General features: G+C 34.8%; 1 long non-coding RNA gene across 1 annotated transcript in view; it reads left to right on the top strand.

The window, feature by feature from the left end:
* Window positions 1-15812, top strand: part of LOC136839642 (uncharacterized) — a 325176-nt gene that overhangs the window by 183367 nt on the left and 125997 nt on the right. Inside the window, exon 4 of the long non-coding RNA XR_010853427.1 lies at window positions 11507-11600. This is a non-coding gene — a long non-coding RNA (uncharacterized lncRNA). The remainder of the gene's footprint in view (window positions 1-11506; window positions 11601-15812) is intronic.

Raw genomic sequence — 15812 nt, 5'->3', positions numbered from 1 at the left:
TATTGTACAATAGAGAAATCGTATTTTGCCCAGTTCGAGTGACGTGGAAGTTATTACTCTCTGCAAGTTAGGAACGCTTCAATTTCTATTTCTTTGATTTTACCGTCCCGGTATTTCTTATTAAAAGTGAACGACTGCTAGACTACTATTTGAACAAAAGATGAAACTAACTTTTAAATTTGTTTTTATCATAAGTAATGTCTTTTACATGTTAATTTTCGATTGATTTATCAGTATTGTAAAATTTAGTATTTTGTCATTCGACTGAATTTACAGAAAAGGGCAATCCTGATATTCTTAGGTGAAATGCCCTCCTAATTTCCTCAACTAGTAAAACAGCCATTTTTTATGGCATTTTAATAAATATTTTGCAGGGTTAGGCACCGAAATAAATTCCTCTAATAGGTGAAGAAATGTTTTAACTCGGCCAACAAAGGGCAACGAAGATTTTTATGGAAAAAATATTTTGCAACTGAAAATTTAATCAGAGGAAAACTACAGAAAATGTAACCAGAGCAATGACATGATCAATAATTAAAAGTAAAAGAAGCAGAAATCTATGAAGGCCTCCAAAATGAGAAAAAGCTGTCGACGATAGCTGAGGAACTTTGTGTGGGCGGAGGGAAATTCATTTTTGAAACTCTCCAGTGAGCTTCCTAAACTGCCAAATTATATTGGAGGCTTTTTTCAAAACTGGGCTAAACTTAATGACGAAACTATTGCATAACTTTCGGCATGAGCGAGGGAAGTTAACGGGCCATCCAGCAAGGCTTTGTTCTGACGCAAACAAGGAGAGCGACACAGGAAAATAAGAAAAATTATCAGTTACTTTGGCCTGAACAGTATTCGTGAGTTTTTTCTTAATAAAACGATAAGCGTAAGATTATTAGACAAATATGTTTCTTAACAGCTTATACTGTTGAAATTTCCAAGTTATATATAAAAAAAATTATTAATCATATGAAACAAAAATTTTCTTCTCAAATAAGGCTTGATATGATTTTGAATCCACATGATAACAATTCATCTTAATTAATTATAAAGATAATTTACAATAGAAAAGAAGATACACTGTCTAGCACCTCAGTCTCCAGGCTTAGAAATTTACTTTATCTCATTACCTTTGAAGCCAAAAATATTTCATAATGAAAAGGAGGCCCTAGCCTATCTGCATAATACCACAAAAGTCTTTCTCGTTTATGGAAAGTTTGTATAGGCTTATGCGAAAGAGGATTTGTAGGAGTGGTTGACAAAGCCTTAAAATAAGACGGAGTATCTACCCAAGTGGTGGTGGTTGATTTCGTTGTTTTTCTTTTTGGCCCCAGTGACAGGAGCAAGGGTACATATGTAAGAATATAACATTTATTCCATTATGCGAAATTCTGTCGAATTACATGCGCAAGTTGTCCTTTTCTTATTTTAGTTAATTACGTTTCGCACATCCGAGCTCCACTTCCTTTTTCATATAAACGTCTGGACGTAGAAAAAGTATTCAGGTTCTTAAATCATATACAGGTTGCTTTTGGACGAGACGCTGAGTTTTCAGATGGTCTTTCATCATTCATGACTAACAGTAATAAGCCTATAATGAATTCTCCTAGGGTTTTGAGACCTAAAATATCTCATTACATTCGAAAGTTAGTATTTAATGGGTATCCTATTCATATGAGGTTTCGATTCTTGCGAAATTGTTTTATTTCTATTTTTGTATATGTGTATTGATTGTTGGGAAATTAATATCCAAAAGGAACTGTTACTGGTCGGGTCTCGGTGTTAAATGAGAACCCTCTTGTTCCAGGTCGGGGGTTTCATCTTGATTTAGGTTTTATTGCAGGAGAATAATCTCTGTGACTTTATCTTTTGTGTAATACCTGATGGTATTAAGAATAAATTAAATGTACCATTCCTTGATATAAAAACTCATACTTTCTACATATTTCTCTCTTTTTCGTCAACCTTAGTCGTAGCTTTCATAGTGAATCTTACCCAAACCTTAGTCCTAGCTTTCATAGGGAATCTTACCCAAACCTTAGTCCTAGCTTTCATAGGGAATCTTACCCAAACTTTAGTCCTAGCTTTCATAGGGAATCTTACCCAAACCTTAGTCCTAGCTTTCATAGGGAATCTTACCCAAACCTTAGTCCTAGCTTTCATAGGGAATCTTACCCAAACCTTGGTCCTAGCTTTCATAGGGAATGTTACCCAAACCTTAGTCCTAGCTTTCATAGGGAATGTTACCCAAACCTTAGTCCTAGCTTTCATAGGGAATCTTACCCAAACCTTAGTCCTAGCTTTCATAGGGAATCTTACCTAACAGACTGGTTGTAGATGTAAAAAGTTGCTTACCTTCTGAAGCCGACAGTGTGACGTGACCAAACAACACAGTATAATCTGATAAGTAATCATCGTAAAGAAAGGCGACTAACTATTTTACCTTTCTCCGATTTTCCTGGACTGCAGGACTGCAACGTCCCCGGGAAGTGACTAAACTGGTTATGAAGGACATAATGAAGCCCCAGCTTGCACAGTAATGTTCCGAGGCCCTGTGTTGGAAGCTCCCGAGACGTTCGTTAGATAATCCCTCATCAGGAGTGAGTCAGTAGTCCTTTTATAAGAGATTTAACGCCGTCTGAAGTTTCCTCTTTTGTGAAAAAGGTCGCTATATCTGGACGTTGCCGCCTCTTCGCGTGATTAATCCAGCGCCATCGGTAAATGTTCCGAGATGTTTTCTTTACGTTGTTTATCTTCAACATATGAAGTAATAATTGTTGACCAAACAAATAATTATAAGGTACAATGTTCTGTTATTAAATTTGTTACGTAATTAGACAATGATAATATATTATTTGCAATATTATCGATGATTGTCAATTACTCCAATAACATAAATTTATTTACATTTTAAATAGATTTTTTTTCATAAATGAACCAAAAACATGTGGTATGTTCAGTTGCTCTTATAATAAATTCGTCATGAGGTATGTTTTTAATAATTTAATTATATGATGTTGAAATTATTAATACACTCTTGAGAAGGGACAGGAACGATTTAATCTTATTAATTAAAGAGGGCGAATCATCATTTCTGTAGGTAAAGCAAATTTTCGTATGTGAAATTTTAGTGGACTGAAGTATTAGTTGACAATGGAAGCGCCAATACTTGGGAAAATTTAAAGATCAATTGGAATAAAATAAAGCATATAATATCTTTCTCACATTATCTAACAAATTTATTGGGGGAAGTTATATGGTTTACTTTATTTGTTGGTTAAATATATCAGCTGTCGGTTATGGCTATGTTGTGTTAAATGTAAGGAATGAAAAAAATGTAATGCAAACGTCTCTGAACATTTTTCCTTGTGCCTCTGAAATTAACTTATCCAAAAGGTTACTAACTACCGGTATGGCGTTGAGAGAGAGAGAGAGAGAGAGAGAGAGAGAGAGAGAGAGAGAGAGAGAGAGAGAGAGAGAGAAAACCGAGGGCTTTAATAGACTTGAAATTTGTTTCTTAAACCGTTTTTTTTTTTTTGTAATAAACAGGAATTGCCTAATTAATAAACTTCCGTGCACATAAAATCAATTTTTATTAGTCTTCTGTAAAAGAAAACTATTGTGCCGGCATTGTTTGTCCGTCCGCACTTTTTTCTGTCCGCACTTTTCCTGTCCGCCCTCAGATCTTTAAAACTACTGTAGCCTCAGTAGTTTTTATTTTATTTAAGGTTAAAGTTAGCCGTAATCGTGCTTCTGGCAGCGATATAGGACATGCCACCACCGGGGAGTGGTGGGAGTTTCATGGGCCACGGCTCATACAGCATTATACCAAGACCACCGAAAGGTAGATCTATTTTCGGTGGCCTTGATTTTACGCTGTAGCGGCTGTACAGAAAACTCGATTGCGCCGAAGAAACTTCGCCGCATGTTTTAATTATTTATATTGTTTTTGAGAAAATATTCATAATTAAATACTCCTCACAACATAGAAATTAAAATTAGAGATAGAAATGTTTTAACACATGAACGATCTCAGGGTGCAATTGATTTGTGTTGTCAGCCTCAACCAGTTTTTCTTATGGCAACATTTCCTTCCTTAATTCCGGGTCACCTAACGACCATTAAGAGAAAATTGGCCCCGAACTAATCGCCCAAATGAACTCTAGAGCTAACAAGAAGGGCGTAGTTTTTATTGCCGTTTTTCTTCCCTCGACGACAGAGGAAAAAGAAAAAGAAATGTAAACAGGTCAGGAAGTTGTTTCTCGTGCTCTGAGATGCGCAGAGTAATATTGCCTTAAGTTAGACAACTGATCAGTTAACATGGCCGTAACCTCTTTGTTTCTTTGTCACCTTGAACACGACCATAAAAATTATGCCTCGGTCAAGGTCAGGAGGTGTTTGACTTGATGCTGAAACAATCTAGCCTAGCGTTTGAACTCAATATCAGTAATGCAAGAAGTTATCTGGGAAAAATGGAAACGACTGGACTTGACGCTAGTCTGACTGTCAGCCAGCAACTACTGCATTACATTAACAAATTTTGCGTGACCATATTGCTGTAATTCTACATGATGTGCCTGTGTAGAGAAAATTTGTTTCTTGCTGAAATATATAACAGTAATGACAGTGACACATTAGATGCTAATTTCCACTTTCGAAATCTAATAGCAGTTGCTGTTTTTCACTCGAAAGTCATAATAAATGAATCAAGTAGTGTAGAAAATTGTTATCTACTATAACATTACAATTGCACTTTACTAGTTTTCTCAAAACTAATACTGTACATGATTTGGCATTCTAATCACCTCTGTATAGGTTTTTATAAAGGTGAGTAAATAAGTAACAAACTTATATTTAAAGAACTATAAGGTATGGTCCCTTGGACAAAGAGAGACTCAAGAATTTCCATATAATTCTTGACTGAATCCAAGATATTTATTCTTCACCTCCATAAACTTTTAAATCAGTAATCCAGGCAGCTGATAAATCTGGGTCTTGATTTTTCTCGTGTTTTATAATTTAGGAAATTTATTGTAATTTTTAAAATGTATTGTTATGCATTTTACATTTGCTACACTTTTGAAATTTGGAATTCAAATTTGTTAAACTTTTCACCTTTATCTTCCCTCTTCGCTATTTTCCCAGGTGATCGCAAATCTACGTCTGGCTTCACCAGCTTCTCAACAAAAGAAATGAAAACTTTTCCTAAATTGCCAGTTCTTCCAGGGGCGTTTGCTCAGTTTTCTTTAACGAAAGAAAGTCGGTCCTCCTGGTCTACTGCCTCCGTGTTTTCGGCATATGTACATTGCCCGAAGGGAGATGATGTTTGCAACGGCGGCTCGAGAAGTTTATACTCTCATTTTATCACTCGGGGGCCAGTTCGTTTTTCTTCTAGAAATGTAGGTTCTTGGTTTTTATTCTGTGTGATTCTAGTTTTGTTTGAAGATGCAAATTTTACGTGGTTTTTCGTTTTACGGAGTCATTAGCTCCAACGCGTTCACACGTTTTATATATGTAAATGTAAGTATGTATATATATATATATATATATATATATATATATATATATATATATATATATATATATATATATATTATACCTACCAACATACTGACAATATATATATATATATATATATATATATATATATACATATATATATATATATATATATATATATATATATATATATATATTGTCAGTATTTTGCCCTTTTCAGTATTAATTAATAAAGTTTAAGTGTTATCTTAGTATTAAGCCATTTGGGCAGTGTTCCTTTTGGTCTTTTGTGTCCTCCTCAGCGGCCCTTTGCTTGTTTACCTGTTATTATAGTTTTGTTTTTTCTTTTCAAGTAGTGTGGTCCAAGCTCCGCCTCTTTGAGAGGTTTTGTTTATGGTCCCGTGATGCTGGGAGACTGCCTGTTTTGAGCAGTTTTATTTGTTCTGGCTGCATAAGGGATATTTGGATATTTTTAAAGCTGAAATGTGACCTAAGTATACAAAAATTGACCAAACAGATTCCGTTCACCTGCCTAACTCGCATAACTAACATCTACGTTCGACGTCAGTTGATGGTTTATATGACTAAGAGATTATAAAGTATGGTGGTCGTGATTATCTACTGTTCTGCTAAGCGGCGCTCAACACCAGCATTGAGCAGGTTGCAAAAAAGTGTTGTACCATCACATACCTACAAAATAGTCTTTATAATCACAGACGAATGTCCAAACTCTGAGATCCTGTAACATCTAATTCAGTTTTCTTCCGGAGAATCGAAAACCATCCGTCTCTCTCGTTGAAAAGATTTTCCTGTTATAAACTCTAAGCCTCTGAAAAGCTGGGTCGTGCCCTGAAGACCCTTTTAGAGGGCTGTCGGTTTTCCATCTGCGGAAGGCCGGTGGATAAGCGCTGGACCGTGCGAAGCTAATTTCGGGTCTCTTCGTGCTTGAAGACCGCGTTTATTCTCAGGAGAGAAAATGTTGGATTTTATGTTTTTCGTATATGTCTGTCATTCTTTTGCACCTAAATATGTGCATATTTTTTTTTCTCAGTGTAAGCCCTAGTCGGGGTTGCTGTTTTTAACCCAACTCTCCATATTTCTGCTGGCTAGGAACTGGCAACAAGTTTGGCTGGCTCGCTGGTTAGCGGCCTCCCATTCCCTTCAGTGGCTTGGTTGTACAATATGCAAGCGCTTGTGTACTCACTATCTATATATATATATATATATATATATATATATATATATATATATATATATATATATATATATATATGTATATTTGTGTTTTTGTTATGTGTTTTTAGGTGAGTGTCTGTGTGCAATGGTGCTTGGGTATTCGTATTTTGGTGTTTGCTAAAGTATTGCAATTAATTCCAATATTAGACGAAATAGAAACTGACAGACAAATACAGTACAATTGGTGTGATAGTCGGTCACAGTGACGAGTGAAATTTAATCGTAAATAACAGTCTTAGCAAGAGCTTTTAATTAATCATTTCAGTTGTTTAGTCGAGTAAATATCTTTCCTTGTATGCAACGCTTAAGAAAGTAAAAGAAAAACTGAAAAACAGGTGACCTTAGCGACACTGACAAAGACCCTCAAGTTTCCAAGAACCGACCATTGAATTTTTCAACCCATTTATGAGCTCAGCTTTTTTATCAGTTCCATATCGTTGAAACGGCCAGTTAGGAAGAATTGGCTCTTGACCAATGACTCTCAACGACCTGGAGAGTCTACCCACCATTTGGGTTTAGATGCCAGCTTATCAGCCAATTTAAGCAGAAAGAATAAAACTTAACAAAAGACGGATGGAAGGAATAAAAGGAAACACTGCCGTTAAAAGGTAAATTAAGATTCTCTTTCTTCCGTGAATTATTCTTTTACCAGTAATGGATTTTAACCTTTAGGAAATACCACGAAGTGCTGGGAAGTACTTTTTTCTCCAATACGTAGTCACGTTTTGGTGTCGAGTGTCAAAAGGAACTGGATATAATTCTCATGACATGAGACTTTCTTTCAAAAGTACAAGCAGGATTTTATGGTATAATTCAGTCAGTGCAAATAGCAGAAAGAAGGACAGAAACGACAGAAAATCCTGTAAAAATATCTTCTTTTTATAATTACCGTAGTCTGTCTTTTTGGAGCTGTTGGTCAGTACCCTCAGCTGAAGCTATTGAAGCTAATCGTGAGTGGGTGCTAATGCATCTGGACATCTTCGTAGGTTTCAGTGATCTCGGCTGCTAAGATTTGTCGCCAGCCTAGCATTAGCAATTCTCTGGTAGACATCAGAGGTGCCTCACACTGAGGGACCTGGGGCAACCCGAACGAACTGTAAGGTCTGTAAGGTAAGGCTACATGTCGGAGTTAAGCAGTCCCTGTAATGTGTTTCCTCCCTTCCATTTCAGAGGTGCGGGGTTCTCGTAAATGTTCTGTGTTTCTTCTCTTTTAATGGTATTTCCTTGACAAGGCCCTTTTACTGGTGCGTTTGGAGTTGGAGTGCAATCTTTTTCTTAATTGTTTTTCTCTTTATTGTCTGCCTTTTTCAAGATTGATCAGGGTATTTTAGCTATATTCTTTTAAGATGCACGTTGAATGTCGAGTCTCTCTATATCTGTCTTTATATATGTATATATACATATATGTTCATGCGTGTATATATGTACGTATATATATAAGTACATGTGTGTGTCTGTATTTTAAACCGTATTCTTTTTCTCTCTGGGAGGGATGGAATCAGAAGGATGCAGACTAGGTTGCTGAACAGGTCTTTTAGAGATGAGGTTGCTAGCCCTACACAGCTTCCCTGACCTTAGTAGACATTGTTAACCATTTTCAGTGTGGTGTCCAGGTGAGCCGCGGTAGGCCTACAACAATCCACTCATATTCCAAGCCCGTATACACCCTTCCTACAAACATTTAGTCAATTAAGTCGTCAGTAACTGAGAGGCAGCACTCAGAACTGAGTCAGTGAACTTCCTTTTTTGCGTGACATAAATAAACTGGATAAGTGCTAAAACAATGTGTCGATTTGAAAAACCTTTACAAGGAGACTTATCGTATGACATGTAAACCTTTTCTATTTTGTACTTTGATTTTTATTCTTCTGCTTAATTTTATTTATATCTTTTATTCCTATGGAGAATAATCACTTGTATAGTTGTTTATAGACGAAATTCTATTTGTGATCTAAAACCTTTTGCATTTATAGTAAAAGCTGTGCTGTTTTAGGCATTTATGTTTCATGACCGAGTAAAGCTTTTGTATATTTTCAAGTGTCCAAAAGTCTCATGGGATAAAAGAATGTTTGCTTAGCCATTTATACGCTTTTTGGTTCATGAAACACTAAAGCTTTTTAAGGTAGGAATATTTGAACTTTGTTCTTTTTCCTTCATATTTTATGACATAGCGTTATATTGACATAATTCTGCGAGTCTGAGAACTTTCATAGAATAAACGTATGTTTATTTAATCATTTAATCTTTATGAAAAACAAATAATTTTTCCAAAATAAAATTTTTGCCATATGTGTAATCTATGATAGTTTATTTACCGTTTCCATTATTCTCGCCAATAAAACACTCAAGGCTCTCTCCTCTTCCTACCCTCCCCACCCCTTCCTTTCCCCATGATGAAATGACTGAATGGTCCTCGTCTCTGTCAAGAAAGGTAAATACTGTTGTAAAAATTAGCAAGTTTGTTATATTGGCCATTGAATCTTACATGTGCTGCGGTTGGTTCTATTAGAACTGTTTTTTCTGATTCTATTCTAATAGTTTATGTTGTGTATTACATACGCACACACAGACATTCAAACACACATACTATATATATATATATATATATATATATATATATATACTGTATATATATATATATATATATATATATATATATATATATATATATATATATATATATATATATATATATATATAGAGAGAGAGAGAGAGAGAGAGAGAGAGAGAGAGAGAGAGAGAGAGAGAGAGAGAGAGAGAGAGTCTCTTAGGCTGAAATAAAAAAAAAAGTCAGTCCATCTGTGTATGCAAGTTGGATTTATCTCGGATTTATAGGGGAATTTATTGTAAGATATGAAGCAGCCAGCATTTAACTGGTGTAGATGGCCAGTACAAAACAGACTCACAAAGTACCCATTTTCTTATATCTAATGCTGAAGAGATTTTCAACATTAATGCTCATCATTTTTTTTTTTTTTTACAAATGTGAAGTGTTTTCATCCTAATTATTTAAAAGAGTCCAGCGTTCTAGTGAGTTTAAAATGAAAGCACCTGATATAAGCATTTTTAATGTATTGTCATTGAATTAAAATGGTAAAGATTTTCATAAATTAAGTGAACATTCTTGGGTGTTTAATCCTAATCACGTATTTTTTTCTCTGTTAATCTGAATGCCAAAAATTATGTAAACATAAAAAAAATTGATATGGCAGTGTTGCGCGGACCGATGTAATCTCCAAGTTCCAGCCACGTTATTGCATCAGGAAGTAATTTAGAGAGAGAGAGAGAGAGAGAGAGAGAGAGAGAGAGAGAGAGAGAGAGAGAGACATATACTTGTGTCGTACCTAAATCTTGGTAAAATGACAATTTTTTAATGATTAAAGCATGAGTTGTCTTTGGCTCAGAGTTATTGTTGTTACAACTCAAAATACTTTTAGCAAACCTGCAATTACTGTTTCAGAAGATTATTATAGTCTTTTTGTGAGTGTCCTTGTCTCATCGCCCCACCCAATGAATTAGATATAAATAATAAGGATTTAGGGACATTTCGCTGCAAGTCAAACTGTCATGTATTCTATCAGGACCTCCATTGAAGAGGGTTTAATAATAAATTCTTTTCCTTTTTAAGGCATTTGCTGCTTCGTTCTTCTTTAAGTTTATTATTTTCACAGAAAAAATAGAAAAATAGAGCTCAGATGATTATGCAATGTGCTATAAACCAGAGTATGGTTAATATATTGCGTCCATTGATGTTCACATAACACAGTTACGTCATATCGATTTCTTCAGCTCTTTATGTTTATAACTATACTGTGAACGTTGTTATCAATTTATCTGCTTATTTTTATTTTTATTTTTTTTCTGTCATATCGTTATACATAGTTACTAGATGAGGTGAACCGTTTGCACTATTAGATTAAAATCTGGTCGCTTTCATCCATTGTATTTTCTGGGTATTGTTCTTCCCGTATGATTGATGTCTTTTTATAAGCCATTTTATTTTTTGTTCATAAATTGTCATGCAATGTACCACAGTCTAACATGAGCAGTTAATTAACATGCAAACTGGCCCGCCTGCAAGAAAAAAAAAAAAAAAAATTCGATGCATGTGTCCACATACTCTGATTGCGGGAGGCAATGAATGCAAATCCAAAGCAACATCATTTGGTAAAGGTATCCAGAAGTTAGCTCCTTTTCCAGAGGTATTGTTGCCTATGCAGAGAATGATGTTTGCGCTGAGCAAACCTCCACCTTGAATTAAACTTGAAATGCGCAAAAGTAAATGAGCAGATAACGTTCGCACACAGGAAAGCAATCTTGCTCGTACGAAACTCCAGGGACTCGTTTAATATATACAAAAATATTTATCTATCTATATATATATATATATATATATATATATATATATATATATATATATATATATATATATATATATATATATATATATATATATATATATATATATATAATTAAATGCAGTGGGCATAAAAATATTTATTAAATTGTTCAGTACAGATAGTCTATGGGTAATGACACTTACAGTCACTGTATAGTTACTAGTATGTGTGCTTGCATGGGTATATATATATATATATATATATATATATATATATATATATATATATATATATATATATATAATATTATATAAAAATTTGCAGGTGTGCTTTGTGAAGATGTTTCTTTTATTATTATTATTATTATTATTATTATTATTATTATTATTATTATTATTATTATTATTATTATTATTAAGGCTAATGCTATTTTCTCTCAGTGCTGATGTGCGGTGACAATGAAAACGAAGACCCGGACGCCCAGGGAAGGGAAACCATCAAGTTATTGAGGACCGGTATCAACTCAGGCGTCAGGTAGGATACCTGATAAAACAGTTATTTCTGTTATTTTTACGCATAGTTATCTGATCACTTACTTTTGTAGTAGTATATATAATTATGCATACTCCCTGTTTATCGTTCTTTTCTTGCTCCGCTTTTGTGGAGAAAGCATCAGCATTTGCTCTGTCCAGAAACGTGGTGGCAATTAAGGAAAACAAATGATGAAGCATAAATATGGATTCAGATTCCTAGTTAGAAAAGCAAATAAAGAAATGAAACACTGCTAATTAAAGATTCATTCTCAACAATTAAACATTCAGCTCCGACCCAAAACCAACAGTTCAAGTATAACCAAAAGTCCACGCGTTATTTATTTTCATATTATCAGCTCCTGCAATCTATCCCATGCTTAGCGATACAGGCGAGTATAAATGTGGGATAAAAAAATACAATGGTTCTGCGAAAACACATCATGGGTTCCCCGCTGTGGATTTCGGACGGGTAACGCGAGAGGATATTTCCGTTTCCCATTTTCCTCTTTTGCTTCGAAAAATGTTTCCCCTCTGAAATCAAGCAACCGGGAAACGACGGTGCGTTATTAGCCGATAAAGTAGCTTATAGTTAGAATAACGTTTCGTGGAAAAGGCTTCGTTGAACGCATTTCATTTATGCTTCCGTGTCTCTTGTATTCCCGTGTCTGCGGTCATCTGAAACTCATTAGCAAAGCATACAGTATTTAAACCCTCAGTAATTTGCACACTCGCACGCACACACACACACACACATATATGTGCGTGTGTGTGTGTTCGTATGTGTGAATCTCATGCACACTGGAAACGCGTAGGCATTTCAAAGTTGAATATAAATGCACACAAAGTTTTCTTCCCAGTCGGAAGTTTAGACCCTTGTATGAAATTCATTCGCTGTTATTCCTGTGAATCCTTGTGAGAACGGATGGATAAATCGCTTTGTTTTAATTCTACCTCTCTTCGTGTTCGTTGAATAATTCAGTTGAAAGACTGTCGATTCCGATTTCAAAATGTATACAAGGTGAATGCAGCAGAAAAAAATAAATATCTCATGCTGTTTTTACTAATATGGCTTCTGGATGTGATTGGGATTGCAACAAGCACCGAAATCCTAATATTGCAGTCGTTGGGTAACGCTTGTTTTCCCCAGCTTTCTTTTTATTCAGTTGTTAGGTTCATCCCTCTTCTTTTATCTGGTCGTGTAACCGATATGTAAATAAGAATTGTCTCCCAAAATACGAGCGCTTGATTTTCCAGTCATTTAAAAACAGTTAATCATACTCCTTGTCCTCAATCCCTGTTTCCCACCAAGCGAGTTTTATATTAAAAAAAATGTCTAATGTCTGGTGTCCAATTCTGACATAGTAATAATAAAAAACAATGGTATAAGTGGGCTTGGGGAAGAGAAGAGTCCTAACCAGCTTATCAGGCGAGGCTTTTGAAGTTTTTCAAATAACCGGAGAAGCAATTACGTCTCGTTTCGGATCTTAAAGTTCCTGAAATGGCCTAACGAAGTGTCTGAGGTTTCCCTGAACCGACGTCGGAAATCGGACGGCCTTCATTTGTTTCACGACACCGATTGTTACCGGTGTTTTTCCCTTCTTCCTCTTCCTCTCATTCTGGTTTTTGCTGTTGCTTTGACTTCAAATTCGTTGGAGTAGATTTCGATTTTGGTTACTGGTATAGATGAGGCCAGGCTTATGCTGGGGAGGGTGTTTGTACAAAGACGGCTGGGGAATGTGTTAAGGGGACAAAGTGAATAGGCTCTGGTGCCTGCTGTGCTGATTCATAAAGCTTAGTGAATATATCCCGAGTATTTATAGTTATGAAACTATTTCAAAATTGCTTTGTTAAATCATTTACACGATTGCAATGATGAATTTATATTTATTTATAACTATGGGGTGCCAGCTATTCAAGGTCGAGTGGGAATTGTGCATTTGTCCTCTGCGCCTTCATTGCTTTCATTAGTTTAGTGATGACTAGAAATGTCCATCGGAAATATGAAGGCAGAAACACACCTCTAGCGGCCTACATCCGTGTTTCGAATTTTTACTGTAAAGATTCACTGCTACGCTATCAGAGCGTAGCAATTAAAGCGGAGTGATTTTCCAGCCTTTGAATTTATTTCCATATTTGCAATTTCAGTGTTGCTTATCTTACAAAGCAGTAACATTATCCACTTCAGTTGTTCTCAGTATGCCACGTTTTTTTCTTTATATTCATTAATATCAAAACTGTTGGACAAAGTTTCAAATAGAATTTGTAGGAGTATATATATATATATATATATATATATAATTTATATATATATACATATATATTTATATATATATATATATATATATATATATATATATATATATATATATACATATACATATATATATATATATACATACACATCCAGTACTAAAATGGTTCCGTGGCACGTAAACATATAGAAGCGTATGTTCTCTAACGAGGGTAAAAGCTCCTTTAACTTGTGGGTCTTTCAATAAATATTTCATTTTTCGGGGTATTATCAACTTATGAAACCCAGGACTGAGGTTCACATTATTAATTTTATTCATCAACGAAACATGATTCTATTACCATTCTGTCTAAAATATCGCTAGATTGACATAATATTGTAGTATCCTTCCAGTTTATTACATGACCTTCGTTTCCCACGTGACTAAAATGCCACTAGATTAGTTACCACTTCGTACATTACAACGATTCTGGGAAATCCTTGTGCAACAAGATTTCCCAGGCTATCACAGCCTGTACTAGGGTCGTTCTTTATCAAAAAGGTTATGATACAGTCGACACTGTATGTTCAGTAATTTATGGAGATGACAAAATTCATCGTAATATAGTACACATAAAAAAATACGGCAGATTTCACTCTTATGAAACCTATTATGGCCTTATTTTTTATGAAATAATCGTGTTGAGGTAAGAGGTAAATATGCAGCATATTAGTTGCCAGTTAGAGAATTTTGAACGAAATCCTATGCAGTCATGTAGCGCGACTTCTGAGCATGGCTGTACATACAGTCATAACAAATAAAACTGTGATAAATCTGTCTTTTTGAGTATTTTGAAATGTGATCTTACAGTAAACTTCCTATAATTAATCTTGAGTTCAATTGAATGCTTACTTAGATACTATTTATATAATTAAAAAAAATGTTCCGCTCGATACATGGACTCGAGAACTATATACCTGTAATTACGGAAGAAGTTCAAGAATGCCTTTTCCAACAATATTCATTGTTTCTCTTGTACTTCTGTAAAATAAATTACACATACTTGCAGATGTAAAAGCAAATATCTATTTTATGCTTATCAAAACAAATCGTTCAAGTAAGGTAATATCACACATCAAAACTATGGTATCTTGGGCATTTATCTTATATTCTGATGGTAATTAAACATCAAGTGGAGACTATACCTAGAAGTTTACTACACTTTGTAATCACACAGGCAAGGGAGAGCATTAACTAAACGTTACCTGCCCACTCCCGAATGGATAAAAAAATTAGAAGTGAATGTGAAACAAATGGATAAATATATTAGTCTAGTTTTTCTGGGGAAACTAAGTAAAAAAAAAAAGTCATATTTCACTATAAACTCCATTACTCAGGTTGATAGAGAAAAATATCATGACAGAATTTAGCTACAGGCTCAGCATCTGGAATGGAAGATTTTGCTAGGCGCCTTTTAACCAAGGGAAGATTTTGTTAAAATTAATCCGCGGTATTTAGGGAATCTCTCAGATGTTCATGGATAACAAAAATGACATTAGGAGAAACATTAATTTTTATTTTTAGCAAATAGCTGTGAGAAAATCATTCAGGATATGATTTCTTTACGGTTTTACTGCTGTTACCGAACTTGAAACGATATTTGTTTTTAACTAAAAGCAAATGATCGTTTTGAGTTTAACCGAGAAGTGACCAAGAAATTAAGGGGCGAAATGTCTCCACTTGCAAATGAACCTAATCTGCTCCCAGAAAGAAATAAGCAAATGAAAATGAAAAAGACGATCTTCAATGTGTATTTTATAAAACTGTTTTGTTAGATGAGATCCAAATACATCACTGTATCATTTTTCTGCCAATACGTTATGCGCAGGCGTCGCCAAGCGTCTTTGTCTGAGGGAGTAAGTTTACGCAAAAGTTATCTTAACTCTTTTAGAAGTTGGGAAGAATATTTATTGAAAATGCGG

Source organism: Macrobrachium rosenbergii, chromosome 6 (genome assembly GCF_040412425.1).
Source record: "Macrobrachium rosenbergii isolate ZJJX-2024 chromosome 6, ASM4041242v1, whole genome shotgun sequence".
Taxonomy (NCBI): domain Eukaryota; kingdom Metazoa; phylum Arthropoda; class Malacostraca; order Decapoda; family Palaemonidae; genus Macrobrachium; species Macrobrachium rosenbergii.
Note: the sequence above shows the minus strand (reverse complement) of the source record. Positions and strands in the feature narration are given on the sequence as shown.